Source organism: Acinonyx jubatus, chromosome B2 (assembly GCF_027475565.1).
Source record: "Acinonyx jubatus isolate Ajub_Pintada_27869175 chromosome B2, VMU_Ajub_asm_v1.0, whole genome shotgun sequence".
Lineage (NCBI taxonomy): Eukaryota > Metazoa > Chordata > Mammalia > Carnivora > Felidae > Acinonyx > Acinonyx jubatus.
Window position 1 is genome coordinate 96,968,715 of NC_069385.1, and position 15,116 is coordinate 96,983,830.

General features: G+C 40.4%; 1 protein-coding gene across 3 annotated transcripts in view; it reads left to right on the forward strand.

Annotated features, from left to right (window-relative positions):
- The window catches only part of COL21A1 (collagen type XXI alpha 1 chain), a 199,054-nt gene that overhangs the window by 15,184 nt on the left and 168,754 nt on the right, over window positions 1-15,116 (forward strand). Inside the window, exon 1 of one of the 3 annotated variants that reach the window (XM_053222659.1) lies at window positions 13,318-13,778. The exons of 1 other annotated variant lie outside the window; for it this stretch is intronic. The gene's annotated coding sequence lies outside the window, so the exon portion shown is untranslated. Of the gene's footprint in view, window positions 1-13,317; window positions 13,779-15,116 lie in introns of those variants that run through there. One more of the 3 variants, XM_053222658.1, reaches the window with a different exon arrangement.

Here is a 15,116-nt window from a genome sequence, read left to right on the forward strand (position 1 = left end):
TATAATATCATGTCATCTGCAAAAAATGAAAGCTTGACTCATCTTTGCCAATTTTGATGCCTTTGATTTCCTTTTGTTGTCTGATTGCTGATGCTAGCACTTCCAACACTATGTTAAACAACAGTGGTGAGAGTGAACATCCCTGTCATGTTCCTGATCTCAAGGGGGAAATCTCTCAGTTTTCTCCCATTGAGGATGATATTAGCTGTGGGCTTTTCATAAATGGTTTTTATGATGTTTAAGTATGTTCCTTCTATCCTTACTTTCTCGAGCATTTTTATTTAGAAAGAATGCTGAATTTTGTCAAATGTTTTTTCTGCATTGATTGACAGGATCATATGGTTCTTATCTTTTCTTTTATTAATGTGATGTATCACGTTGATTTGTGAATATTGAACCAGCCCTGCAGCCCAGGAATGAATCCCATTTGATCATGGTGGATAATTCTTTTTATATGCTGTTGAATTCGATTTGCTAATATCTTGTTGAGAATTTTTGCATCCATATTCATCAGGGATATTGGCCTGTATTTCTCTTTTTTTGCTGGGTCTCTGTCTGGTTTGGGAATCAAAGTAATGCTGGCTTCATAGAATGAGTCTGGAAGTTTTCCTTCCCTTTCTATTTTTTGGAACAGCTTAAGAAGGATAGGTATTATCTCTGCTTTAAATGTCTGGTAGAATTCCCCAGGGAAGCCATCTGGTCCTGGACTGTTATTTGTTAGGAGATTTTTGATAACTGATTCAATTTCTTCTCTGGTTATGGGTGTGTTCAACTTTTCTATTTCTTCCTATTTGAGTTTTGGAAGTGTGTGGGTGCTTAGGAATTTGTCCATTTCTTCCAGGTTGTCCATTTTGTTGGCATATAATTTTTCATAGTATTCCCTGACAATTGCTTGTATTTCTGAGGTATTGGTTGTAATAATTCCATTTTCATTCATTATTTTATCTATTTGGGCCCTCTCCCTTTCCTTTTTGAGAAGCCTGGCTAAAGGTTTATCAAATTTGTGTATTTTTTCAAAAACCAACTCTTGGTTTCATTGATCTGCTCTACTGTTTTTTTTTATTGTATATTGTTTATTTCTGCTCTGATCTTTATTATTTCTCTTCTTCGGTGGGGTTTAGGGTGTCTTTGCTGTTCTGCTTATATTTCCTTTGAGTGTGCTGTTGGATTTTGTATTTGGGATTTTTCTTGTTTCTTGAGATAGGCCTAGATTGCAATGTATTTTCCTCTCAGGACTGCCTTCGCTGCATCCCAAAGCGTTTGGATTGTTGTGTTTTCATTTTCATTCGTTTCCATGTATTTTTTAATTTCTTCTCTAATTGCCTGGTTGACCCATTCATTCTTTAGTAAGATGTTATTTAACCTCCATGTTTTTGGAGGTTTTCCAGACTTTTTCCTGTGGTTGATTTCAAGTTTCATAGCATTGTGGTCTGAAAGTGTGCAAGGTATGATCTCAATTCTTTTATACTTATGAAGGGCTGTTTTGTGACCCAGTATGTGATCTATCTTGGAGAATGTTCCATGTGCACTCGAGAAGAAAGTATATTCTGTTGCTTTGTGTTGCAGAGTTCTCAATATATCTGTCATGTCCATCTGATCCAATGTATCATTCAGGGCCCTTGTTTATTTATTGATTCTCTGTCTAGATGTTCTATCCATTGCTATAAGTGGAGTACTAAAGTCTCCTGCAATTACCACATTCTTATCAATAAGGTTGCTTATGTTTGTGATTGTTTTATATGTTTGGGGGCCTCCAAATTTGGTGCATAGACATTTATAATTGTTAGCTCTTCCTGATGGATAGACCCTGTAATTATATAATGCCCTTCTTCATCTCTTGTTACGGCCTTTAATTTTAAAGTCTAGTTTGTCTGATATAAGTATGGCTACTCCAGCTTTCTTTTGACTTCCAGTAGCATGATAGATAGTTCTCCATCCCCTCACTTTCAATCTGAAGGTGTCCTCAAGTCTAAAATGAGTCTCTTGTAGACAGCAAATAGATGGGTCTTGTTTTTTTAATCCATTCTGATACCCATTCTGTGTCTTTTGGTTGGAGCATTTAGTCCATTTACATTCAATGTTATTATTGAAAGATATGGGTTTAGAGGCATTGTGATATCTGTAGGTTTCATGCTTGTAGTGGTGTCTCTGGTACTTTGTGGTCCTTGCAACATTTCACTCACAGAGTCCTCCTTAGGATCTGTTGTAGGGCTGGTTTAGTGGTGATGAATTCCTTCAGGTTTTGTTTGTTTGGGAAAACCTTTCTCTCTCCTTCTATTCTGAATGACAGACTTGCTGGATAAAGGATTCTCGGCTGCATATTTTTTCTGTTCATCACATTGAAGATTTCCTGCCATTCATTTCTGGCAAGTTTCAGTAGATAGGTCTGCTACTACCCTTTTGTGTCTACCTTTGTATGTTAAGGCCTGTTTATCCCTAGCTGCTTCAGAATTTTCTCTGTATCCTTGTATTTTGCCAGTTTCACTATGATAATGTCATGCAGAAGATCAATTCAAGTTACGTCTGAAGGGAGTTCTCTGTGCCTCTTGGATTTCAATGCCTGTTTCCTTTTCCAGATCAGGGAAGTTCTCAGCTATGATTTGTTCAAATATACCTTCAGCCCTTTCTCTCTCTTCTTCTTCTGGAATTCCTATGATACGGATATTGTTCTGTTTGATTGCATCACTTAGTTCTCTAATTCTCCCCTCGTACTCCTGGATTTCTTATCTTTCTTTTTCTCAGCTTCCTCTTTTTCCATAATTTTATCTTCTAATTCACCTGTTCTCTCCTCTGCCTCTTCAAACCACGCTGTGGCCACCTCCATTTTTTATGAACCTCATTTATAGCATTTTTAACATTAAAATTCTAACTGAACCTGCCCACACTTATTTCTCTATCAATTGATCAATATATTTACCTCCTGATGGGGAAGCACTATTAATTTCACTCTCATGTGAGACTAAAAAGCATATAGCTTTGCCCTTGAAAAGGGCCATAAAACCCTCATTTTAATGTTATTTGGTTGGTGGAGTGAGAAAATAGATATTTAGGGTTCAAAATCTTAAGTCTAGATTTTACTCATCCTTAGTATGAAACTAATTTATATCATGGAGGATACAGTTTTGAATCTCTTTTTCTTTGAAGCTTTACTTCTGGCACTACATAAAAGTGATGTCTTGATTCTGATTCTGACTATTTACTTGTTACGTTTTCAAGGATCTAATTTGACGCTAAAAATTTTCATTTTTTTCTATTCATAGGGAAAATATATTTCTTTTAAGTAAGAAACTTTTAGGGACACTAGACATGAAAGGGCAGGAAGTAAGATTCATTCTGCTAGTATTTGAAGAGAAAACACAATGGATGCCTATGAAATGAATATTTTCCATCTCTGTCCACATTCCTATATCCACCAGAGATAAAGGGGGTAGATCAGAAGCCCTGGAAGTCATCCTCAGACTAAGCTTTCCAGATCCTTAAAGAAGAGCAGGGCGAGTGTAACTAGGGTGGAAAAGTGATATGAGACCATTGAATTAGCTTTAATTTTAGCCTGGTCTTAGGCTGCTTGGCGTCGAGAGAACTTCATGTTTATTCAGCAACTATTTAATGGGTTAAAGTGCCTCCTAAAAATACTCCAGAGTCCTGTAACTGGTCCTTACGAAAAATAATCAGAAAAACTTATAGGGAGACTCTATAATCCTAATGCCCTTATAATTCATCACTAGATGAGAACCTTGGGTGAGGATCTTTTAGCTGAGCCAAGCAGACCTCTCAGAATTGTCACGGTTCACGTTTGCGGAAAGTGTATAGCGATTGTGATTACCCTGTGTATCACATCTCTCAGAGCCCAGCTATGGTGAGAAATGGACTGGGATTCTCTTTAAACCTTTGTTGTTTTCCTTTTTTTTTTTTTTTTTTTTTTTTTAATCAGGTACATTGTGGCTTTTTCAAATTCAGGCTCAAAGGCTTTATCAAAGTTGAGCTCCTGAAATGCCTGAGGGGAAAGCCACATCTCTCCTGTACACAGATTCTAGCAGATGAATCTGCTACAGAAGAGGGACTGCTCTTTTGAATAACTTGGCATTTCTGCAAGGTGGGCAGACAGCCAAGCCAAGGCATTCATCCCCGCCCTTTGCTGCTTCACTGAGGCTTCCTGAGTATGCTTTTGGCCAGGGAAAAACCTTGGCAGAGTGAGAGGGAGATATTTCTCTCCCTGTTCCTTTACAACAAGATGTCAGGCAGGCAGGTGGCCTAATTTATGATGGCAAGTTCTAGAGATTGCATCTAATGAAAAGAGTCATGTATGTCTTTAAGAAAAGATTAGTTTTACAGGGCTCTGTGCAGTTAGACTGGGGCACAATCTATATAGACACTAAGTACACATACATTCTCCATTTTAAGAACAACAATCAGTCTAGAAGGTTAGAAAAGAAAGATATTATACCCAGAATTGAAAAAGAGAGTAATGAATCTAGAATACAGTTTGTTCAATTAGCTCTGATTTAGAGAACATGAGAAGTAGGAAAACAAAATGCAGGTTATAATGTCTGATTAGGACTATGGCTTGCCTGTCCCACAGAGGTTCAAGCACTTTAGATCTGGGAAGGGACCATAGGTATCATTTCATCAACATCCTAATTTTTCATAAGCATATGATGAAATCTCTCTTAAATCTGGTCAAAGTGACTTATATAAAAACAAAGTATTGGGAATTAAACAGAACTGAAATGTAAGGGAATGAGTGTGAGCCATTTACCTGGGGGAAAATGTAAGTTGGATAATAAATGACTTATTATGACAGAAAAAAATCTAGGATTATTAACATGAATTGGGAAATTAAACAGTATAGGGTTATCTCTCTTTTTTATTTATGTATGTATTTATTTATTTTAACATAGGAAGAGAACACAAGTGGGGGGGGGTGGGCAGAAAGAGAGGGAGAGAGAGAGAATCCCAAGCGGGCCCCACACTGTCAGCACAGAGCCTGCCGTGAGGCTTCAACTCATGAACCGTGAGATCATAACCTGAGCTACAATCAAGAGTCAGAGATGCTTAACTACTGGGCTGAGACACCCAGGTGCCCTGGATTGTCTTTTCTTTTTAAAGCAAGAAGCACACTGTAGGATGTCTTCTCCAAGTGGTTATCACTGATAATTCCCTGTATGAACTATTTATTATTCAGGGTCCTATGCAACCCTTGAAGCAATCTCAGAGTGATGCTAAGCAAACCCTCAGGGGAATAAAATGTGACCTTTAAGAAAAGTTAAAGAACCAGGATTTCTAGAAAATACAAAATTTTTAGAAAAACACATTAAACAACTTCAGTATCTTCAAATATTTCTCATTCTACCCCCCCTCCCCACACACACACATGCACACTCACACATCCATTGGAACTTGAAACACTAATTTGATATATATCACTGCTGACTTCAAAGTTAATGGGAAATGAGTTCTCTCTCTCTCTCTCTCTCTCTCTCTTTTAATCTATCCCAGCCTGTTACTAACCATGTCTATAAGGAATTCAGGGACTTGTGGAATCCTTGTGGACAGGCCTCTATTTCCAATTTTTAAAAAAAGTTTATTTATTTATTTTTGAGAGAGAAAGAAAGGAGAGAGAGAGAGAGAGAGAGCACAGTGGGAGAGGGTCAGAGAGAGAGGGAGACAGAGAATCCAAAGCAGACTCCGTGTGCAGGACTCCAACTCATGAACCATGAGATCATGACCTGAGCCAAAGTCAGATGCTTAATTGGCTGAGCCACCCAGGCACCCCTCTATTTCCAACTTTTAACTGTAACTCAAAGGAACACCAGTACTGAATATGTACTTTCACTTTAGATACAAAATTTCAATCATAAGTAAATTAACCAACAAAGAATTTATCTTCCTTTTACTTTTGATGATGCCTGTATATAAATGACTTCACCACAAAAGCCATTTGCCTCTTCCATCTTGACAGTAACAACCATAATGAAGCATCTTTTGAAGAGTTTCTGTGGAAAGGGGTCTAACAAGAAATCATTGCCGCAGCTGGCTGGAAATAGGGTAGTTACTCATTTCTGTTATGGTTTAAATCTAGGGAAGTTGAATTTGCCTTTTAGCCCTAAAATAAAAATGTAAGAAATGTGACCCAAACCTTGGGGAATGTGAATTCATTCAGTGTTCTCTTGGCTAGAAGAACTTGGGACTCTGAATGAAAAAAAGAGAAGCTATGAAATGGAATAATTAACTCTTTCTGACTGCACTTTTGGTGTATTTGTACTTTTTTGCAACTTTTCCTGCTGATTTAGGTGTCTCACATTTCGATCTGAGAACCTGCCCTCGGAAATAATAACTGTAGGTCACCCAACAAAATTAGAATATGAGTCAAATTATCTTGAGCTTTTGGGCTTTTATGTACATTTGTTACTTTGAAAACATGTTTATTTATTTATTTTGAGAGAGTGGGAGAGGGGCAGAGAGAGAGGGAGACAGAGAATCCCAGGTAGACTCCATGCTGTCAGCTCAGAGCCCAGTGTAGCAATCTCACCAATCCTAGATCTTGACCTGAGCAGAAATCAAGAGTTGGACACTTAACTGCTGAGGCAGGTGCCCTGGGATCTTGGAATTTTAAAGGGAATAAAAATATTCATTTTTGATGTCAATCTCTAATATTAAGCAATGATATTTAGCATCTCAAGCTATAAATTTAAGAAGGATTTAAGATACAAAATGATTTTTTTCATGTATAACAAAACATGGTATTTATTAACTAATTTATATTTTTATTTAAATTCAATTTAGTTAACATATAGTAAGTACTGGTTTCAGAAGTAGAATATAGTAATTCCCCACTTACATACAACATCCGGAGCTCATCCCAACAAGCGACCCCTTTTATGCTCATCACCCATTTAGTCTATCCCCTCACCTACCTTGTCTCCAGCAACCCTCATTTTGTTCTCTATATTTAAGGGTCTCTTATGGTTTGCTTCCCTCTCTATTTTTATCTTATTTTTCCTTCCCTTCCCCCATGTTCATCTGTTGTTTCTTAAATTCCACATGTGAATGAAATCATATATTTGTCTTTCTCTGACTAGCTTATTTCACTTAGCATAATACACTCTAGTTCCATCTACATTGTTGCCAATGGCAAGATTTCATTCTTTTAGATTGCCTAGTAATATTCCATTGTGTGTGTATACACACACACACACACACACACACACACACACACACACATCTACTTTATCCATTCATCAGTCGATGGACTTTTGGGTTCTTTGCTTAATTTCACTATTGTTGATAGTGCTGCTATGAACAGTGGGGTGCATGTGCCTCTTCTAGTCAGCATTTTTGTATTCTTTGGATAAATACCTAGTAATAGACACTAAATGATTTTATATTGACATTCTGTTTTCTTAAGGCTCTTTCAGCTTTGAGTGTTCAGTTTAGGACTCTTCTCACTGAGAGTAACAGAAACCCAATTCAAATTGGTTTAAACAAAAGAGGGATTAATTGACTTAAGGGAAAAAATCTAGAAGTAGGACTAGGTTCAGTAATGGCTGGATGTAGATATTCAACTGGTATCTGTTGATTGTACTTTCTTCCTGTGTTTCTGTTGATGTCTGTGTTGTTTCCATTCTCAGTTTTAATCTTCTAGGAAGATTCAGACTTATATGGTCCCTAAAGTTCAAAATCCAAGAAAAACAACAACAAAAACTCCTCTTTCTGTCCCTTCCACAATTCCAGAGAGATCTCTGCCTGGCCTAATTTGGGTCATTTGTCCATCCCCAAACCAGTCTGTGTGGATGATTTCTTCCGTGGATTGAGTGGTCCAGTAATGTTATCGTGGGGGCCAAAACTAGGGACCATTAGAATCACTACTGAAAAATCATGGACCTTTGGGATGTGAAGTATTTTCCAGTTATTTCCACGGTAGGGCTATTATATGCCATACCTACTTAGAATACAATCAGTGTATATTAACCCTTTGGATTTAACCATCAAAGTGTGTGTATGATACAAGAATGTAGGTGTTGAAAGGAATAGAAAGTAGTCTCTACAGTTGGTTCTGAAAAAGTCCTAAGGAAATAGCATAGCTTTCCTTTCTCCATAGTAGCTGTATTATTTTGTCTTGCACACACAGCACTCATTCCTTCTTTTTATGGTACCAGGCATCCTGATTTCCTTTGTGGATTTCTTCTTTCCCATGGTAGGCAGTTTTAGTAGGCCAGTACAATTATATGCCTTGTTCTTTCCTAATCTGAGGGGTTGACTGATGACCCAACCTAGGCCAATAAAATTCACTATCTTTATACATTGAGTAGATTAATATATGAATGGGAAAAGTAGCTCATTTCTACCACCAGTGGTATCCTTTTAAACATGCTAAATAGTTCTGTTATCTGTGATTTCATCTGGTTCTTCTTTTCCTAATGTAGTTTTCCAGACCTTCTGTGACCTACTCATATATTTCAAAAGGATTCATTTTCTGTGTAGATTGGAAATAGTTTCTGTGCTTGTAACCAGAAAGCCCTAATTGATACAGAAATTGGGGCCAGAAGTAGGGTGATACAAGTCACAATGCTTAAAATGTAAAATTATCTATGCAAGGGAGGATGGAGGGTGGAAAAGATGCTATCCAGGGCTAGGAAGTTGGCCACCATTATTATGCAATAGGAGGAAAGGTTGTTAAGCTGTAGCCTGTAGTAAACTGGGATTCAGACCATTTGAGTCTTTCAGAAACACAGAAGGTAAATGTGAAGGTATTGATGTTTTGGGGATATATTTTAGTAGGACACTAGAAGAAATTGACGCGTGAGCTAAAACTCATTTCAAAAACAGGAAAAGTTGGGTGAAAGAAAGCCTTTTTATAGTCACTGAATGCAGCCTATAAAATGAAATGGCATAAAGCCTGGTGCTCTGGGGACTTGGATAGTTGGAAAAGCCAAGTTCTCTGGCCAATGATAAAGCTTGTAGGATCAACGGTAGGAAGGTAGGAACCACAGAAGGAAATAAGAAGCCTACTCTCCAGGACCCTTGCATGTACCTCTTGTTATCAAGTGTCTGATTGTCAGAGGGGATAATGACATTTATTGCAAAAATGTAGTTGGCTCTTGTTTGGAGTCAAAGGTCAGACTGGACAAGACTCTCCACCCCACATTCCTGTTGATAATTGCTTAAATGGAGGCTAGGAGATGGTCAGAACACTGAAACTACTTTCCGGAAACTGGAATCCTCAGTAGATGTTTAGATTCAAGGACATGACTCGATAAGTTAATGACCTTTAGATTCTAGCCTCGGGAATTGAAAGAAGCCTCCTAGAGTTTAAAGGAAGTTGTCTTCTCAGATAGACCTCAACCTTGGCAACACTGTCCTTTGATCAGTGATCAAAGGAGATGCTCCTGGGAGAGAATTAGCAGCTACTAGTGTGCTGACCAGGACACCTACTTCTCTTCTGTGGAACGGTCTTGGCTGTTCCTGTTTAGCAGGATATATTGACAGTGGTGGTATATATTTTATTCTCTCTCTGTCCCTTTTTTTTTTTTATCCAAATCGGGGGTCTTTATTGAAGTTACTTGTTCTCTCTCTAATATTGATATTGGTTAATTTTATCACTTAGTCATGGTTGTTGGACCATGTAAACCTGACCAAGAAAAATGCACATCTTGGATTTGGAGCTGCATGTCTGATGAGGTTTTGGGTTCTCTTCACTTATTTGGAGCCTGAACAGCAAAAGGTGTAAATGTGGTGAACATTTGTTGCTTTTTAATATCCCTTTCTCTCAGGTTTGTTTCCTCTTTTTTAGTTAACAGAGCCCTGATTCTCTCTGAAGAAATGCCATCTCCCTCTTCCAGTCTGTGGGCCCTGGGTCGGCTCCGCTCCTGACTCCAAGGATGGAGCATGTGACCTAAGCCTCTTCATTTAGCACCCTGGATAGTCCTCACATGGGAACTGCCTCAAGGTTGGCCACCTGGTCAAGCAATTTCCTCATGACTTTGGGAACTACTTAAGTCCACACTGCATTTGAAGGAGTGCTACTGGGTACAGCTGATTTTACGGTCAGGTTGATCAGACAATGCTTAGTTTCTGGTTGTCAGCTGGTGTACTAGGATCAGATGTTTCTCCACCACTGGCTTCGGGTCTGTCAGATTCCCCAGACGAGGGAGTGGGCTTAGAACCCAAGCCAGGCTAACTGGACTCTCTCTCTGGACTTTGGGTCTTAGGCAGAGTGCTCTATGCGCAGGAAAAATAGACACAGTTTGTTTTCTCATGCTGTGTTGCCCTTACTGGACTGTTGGGCAGTAATCGCTGCACAAGTCTTGGCCCGACCAGTCTGTCTTTGTCTGAGCCTGATTCTCCAGGCTTCCTATCATTTCTGTGGCCACTATGTTTCTAATACATTCCTTTGCTGTTGAACTCATCCAGAGTTGCGCTCTGTGATGTGCATCCCCAAGACTGTCAGGTAATTCACCTTTGCCTTTTCAAGCTGCCTCTTGTACTTCTCACTCCCTTCATGCCTGCCTTTGTTTGATTTAAAGGGTAAGGCTGGCTTGGGATGATCCTGCCTGCAATCCGAGAGAGAGTATTGGAGAACTGCCTTTGTGAATGGTGCATTAACTGAGGGTGATTTTAGCTACTTCTGAAGGAAGACAGGGGCTTGTTTGGTTCGCAGCTCTATCCCAAAAGACTAGCCTGATGCTTGGAACAACATCAGTGCACTCAGTGTATACACACTCATGTTATTCTCCCTTGGTCTTGTCACATTAGCCAATTTGTTCATTCAATAAATATTTGTTTATTGTTCACATGGGAATATAATGGTGAGCAATACAGATATGACACTTGCTTCTCAATGGTACTGACTTGTAGTTGTCGCTGTGTGGCTCAGCTGCGGTAGATTGGTTAAATATGTTTTAGCTGTTGCAAATTTGAGATTTTTTTAAAAATGCAATAATATAGGCTTATTCTTCTGGAGAACAGGAAAAATTGTTGGCTTGAGCAGGATTAAGCCCTGAATAGTCAGGGCAGAAGGCATTTCTAAGAGAGCAGTATATCAATTATAGGCAATCTTTTTGTAACACAGTTCCTTCTATATCCGTATTCTGGGTTTGGATGGGGCCAAGATGAGACAAAGGGGACTGTAAAGGAAATGAAGGATTTTTTTTGGTCTCTTCCGTTCTGGTTTTGGGATCTATGACTAAGCTCTCTGTTACCGAGGAGGAAGAGGCTATATTATAGATCTGATACAGTAATGTCCTAAAACAAAAATTGGGAAATTTTATTTGGCAAGCATGTTCTGTTTTCTAAATTTTAAATTTACATGTTTATGGACAAGTCTTAAAGTGTTTAATAGATAATAAATACGTTTATTAAACAAATAAAAATTAAATAATAGATATTTTTTTAAGTTTACTTATTTATTGACAGAGAGTGAGAGAGAGAGAGAGAACGAGCTGGGGAGGGGCAGAAAGAGAGGGAGCCTGAGGATCCGAAGCAGGCTCTGTGCTGTCAGCATGCCAGGCTGGAACTCACGAACTGCAAGATCATGATCTGAGCTGAAGTCGGATGCTTAACTGACTGAGCCACCCGGAGGCCCCAATAAATAAGGTATTTATTGAGGAATACAATAATTTATTTTTAATACCTAATTAATATTATTCGAGAAAATAGCCCAGGGAATTCAGACTTTGCTAGAATATCTGGGTTTATGGTCACCGTATTCGTTTTCTATTGTCACATAACAAATTCTCCAAAACTTAGCAGCTTAAAATGACACAAATGCAGTATTTCAGAGTTTCTGAAGGTCAGAAGTCTGGGCACGGAGGGTTCGAGGCAGCGGAAGTTAAGTATGGCTAGTGTTTCAAGGATAAGGGGGTGAGAAGGTGGAGAGGAAGCGTCAAGTCCTAAGTGTGGAGAAAAGTCGTGGAGACACGTTAAGGAATTCAGAGCTTAAGAGCAAAGGAAAACCATGTTAGTGTTTTAATCAGGAGAGGGTCATATTTACTTTAGAGTGAAGACTGAGACAAAGTCCTAGCTTGAGCAATTGGATGACTGGTGGTGACTTTGAGAAAGGCAAGAAGGCAGAGAGGAGGAGCAGGTTTCTAAAGAGGAAAACAAAGATAATAAACTCAGGCTTGACCACATTTTATTTGAAGTGCTTGTCATTCATACAAATAAAGATGTCCCTCTAAAAGTTGGAGAAAGAGACGTGGGTTGGAGATGTAGACATGGGAATACCTGGAAAGCTTTTAACCATTTAATACATGAAAAGCAGAGGGTCATGCTTTGAGAATCTAAGAAGTCATTGAACATGTCCCCAGATAATTACAGCTATATATATATATGTATATACACACACACACACATATATATATATATATACATATATATATATAGCTGCTATCTATGTCTCCTTATTGGGAAATTGTTATGTTTTCATTGATATGACCTAGGAAGAAACATATTTGCAAACCAATGGACTATAACATGAATGTATAAATGAATGAGTGAAGAAATGCAGAAAATGACAATTCTCCCAAGATGTTTGTATCTGACCTGAATTTAGGATTCAGTTATTGAAGGAAGGCATTTCTTTGTGAACATTCTCCCCTGGAGATAAATTAGTTCACACATTCATTCAGCTGATATTTACTGAGCACCTACTATGTTCCAAGTATTGTTGTAGATGCAGAAAGTGAGGCACAAAACCAATTCTCGCTCATAGAGCTTACCTTGAGATGGATGCAAAACAAAAGAACAAATAATACAATTTCAAAGAGTGGTGAGTAATCTGTTGAAAATAAAGTGGGGTTGGGGAATGTGAATGGTTGTGTGAATTTCATTTGGCTATAGTGTTCAGGAAGGACTTTCTGGAAGAGGCATGTGATACCTGAATGAAGAGAAGCAGGAACTGAAAAACACACTGGTGGCAAGCAGGCCACATGGGGGTGGGGAAGCAGTGTGAGAAGTGGGGAGAGTGACAGGTGAGGGGGGTAAAGGGAGCCAGGGCACAATGGAATTCTAAACACAGGACAGTGAAAGAACTTTCTTGCGCTCTGTGAGTAGTGGACAGAACAAATGAGTATTCCTTTATTGTCACAAAGGCAGTCACCTTGTTCCAGGACTTCCTGTAACTTTTCGGTCCGCAAAGGCAACCGCCTACCTATGTGAAAGTGAACTCCCCTCAAGTGTTCTGGTAGCTGTTACCTTAGGTCAAAGACAGGTACAACAGTCAGCTGCAGGGCGGAGCAGGGTGACTAACCCTGGCGACCCCTGGGGGCCGTTCTCAAGGGCCAAGCGAGGCAGGCCACCTCTGATGAGTGCAGGCGACGCTCCCCAGGTCCTCGCTCCCTTGGTGCTTTTGCCCTCTCACCCTCTGAAAGTCGCCTTTAACCTTCCCGCTTCCCGGGGAGTCCCTCAGTCCGCCCCTCCAGTCGTCTACTTGTCCTGGCAGGATTTTAACTGAGCGTGTTTCTACCAGGGTTCCACTAGTTTGGAGATCGCGATCCAAAACCCACCCTCTGGCCTTGCCCACCGGAAAGGGGGCGGGTGGGGAGCGCGAACCTTATCTCCCGGGCTCCGCCTCCAGGGGGCTGAGAGCAGGCTTCACAGCCGCGGCGCTCGGCACTGGTCGCTGCGGGGAGACGGGGCTCGGGGCGGAGGGCAGCAAGCCCTCTTCGGCCCAGATTCTGCCCCGGTTGGGGCAGGTCACTCCCTGGGACGCCCCCGAACCCTTGGCGCAACACGCAGCTGGTTGCGACGCCACCCCGACCCTGGACGCTGCGCCAGGTAAGGTGACACTGCCTTCTCCCCTCTCCCTGCTGGCCCTCCAGGGGGGCTGCAGCCTGACGATTTGGTTGGCCTGAGAGTACGGTTTCTCCCTGCGCTGAAACGGTTGGTGAACTGAGAGGTAAGTCCCGCACCCAGGCTGGAGGCTGGGATGTCAGGGTTTGTCTTGCAAAGTTACTGAGTGCTAACGGATCACGGGAGGTTCGCTGGGTGCTGATTTCTGCCTCGAGGTGTTTGGCCCCGAGAACGAATGCTGTGCGGTGAGGTACCCCCTAAGCCCAACGTCCCCCTTGGAAGAGGCGGTGGCGTCCACACGTGGCGCGCCGGGAGCGTGGGTGAACGCTCAGGACGCTGCCCAGAGGCTCTTGAAGATTCCTGCGCTGTACGCGCGCGTGGGGGAGCTTCACAAACTTGGTGCTTGAGCAGGACCCCAGGCCAATTAAATCAGAGTCTCTAGGAGTGGGGCTTGGGGCGTCCACATTAAAAAAACAAAAACAAAAAAACAAAGCAAAACAAACAAACCCCAACTGTTTTCAGGTGATTTCCACGTGGAATAGTTTGGAAACCAGTGAGTTAAAGCATTGGTTCCCAAAGTGTAATCTCTGGCCAGCAGCAGGAGCCTCACCTGGGAACTTGAAGGGACACTTTAGGGCGCAGACTGAAACTCTCAAAGTAGGGCCTAGCTCTCTGTGTTATTTGAGTCCTCCAGGTGATGCTAGCATTTGCTTGCTTTTGAGAACTATTGGGTTGGATCTCAGTTAAGGGCAAACACCTGAAGATTCCCCTCCACAGAAGGAGAAGGAAACCATACCTTTCGGAAAATCCGAGGTATGCATTGGTAGGGTTTTACCCATATTGAAAAAAAAAAATCATACTGGGAACTTTGGAGGATCCTATAAAGGGTATAGAGACTTAGCTATCATCTTGAGCAATTTTGACATAGTGGAATTTGCATACTTTAGGGGAGAATAGGACTTTTATGTTCTTAGAGTTGAAATGAAGCCAAAGAAGAAATGTACATAGGAGTTTTCTAGTTGTAATAACATGAATCTTTGGCTCCCAGCGACAAGATTCCAGATCATCCCTGTCATCAGTGTACATTACAGGACTTTTTTTTTTTTTTTTTTTTTTAAAGCAGTTGGAGGTTTAAGGAATTTATGCCAGTTCTCCAGAGTGAAGGGGAATTCAGCATTGCAGGTCTCTGGATTATCTGAAGTGGTTCCTTTTTTCTTTTAATAGAGATCTGAGATTTCAAAATTTTGGCTGAAAAGATTCCAGCTGTTTCTAAGTCATTAGTACAGAAATAGAATGACTTTGCAAATAAGCTTAAATGGATTAGAAAA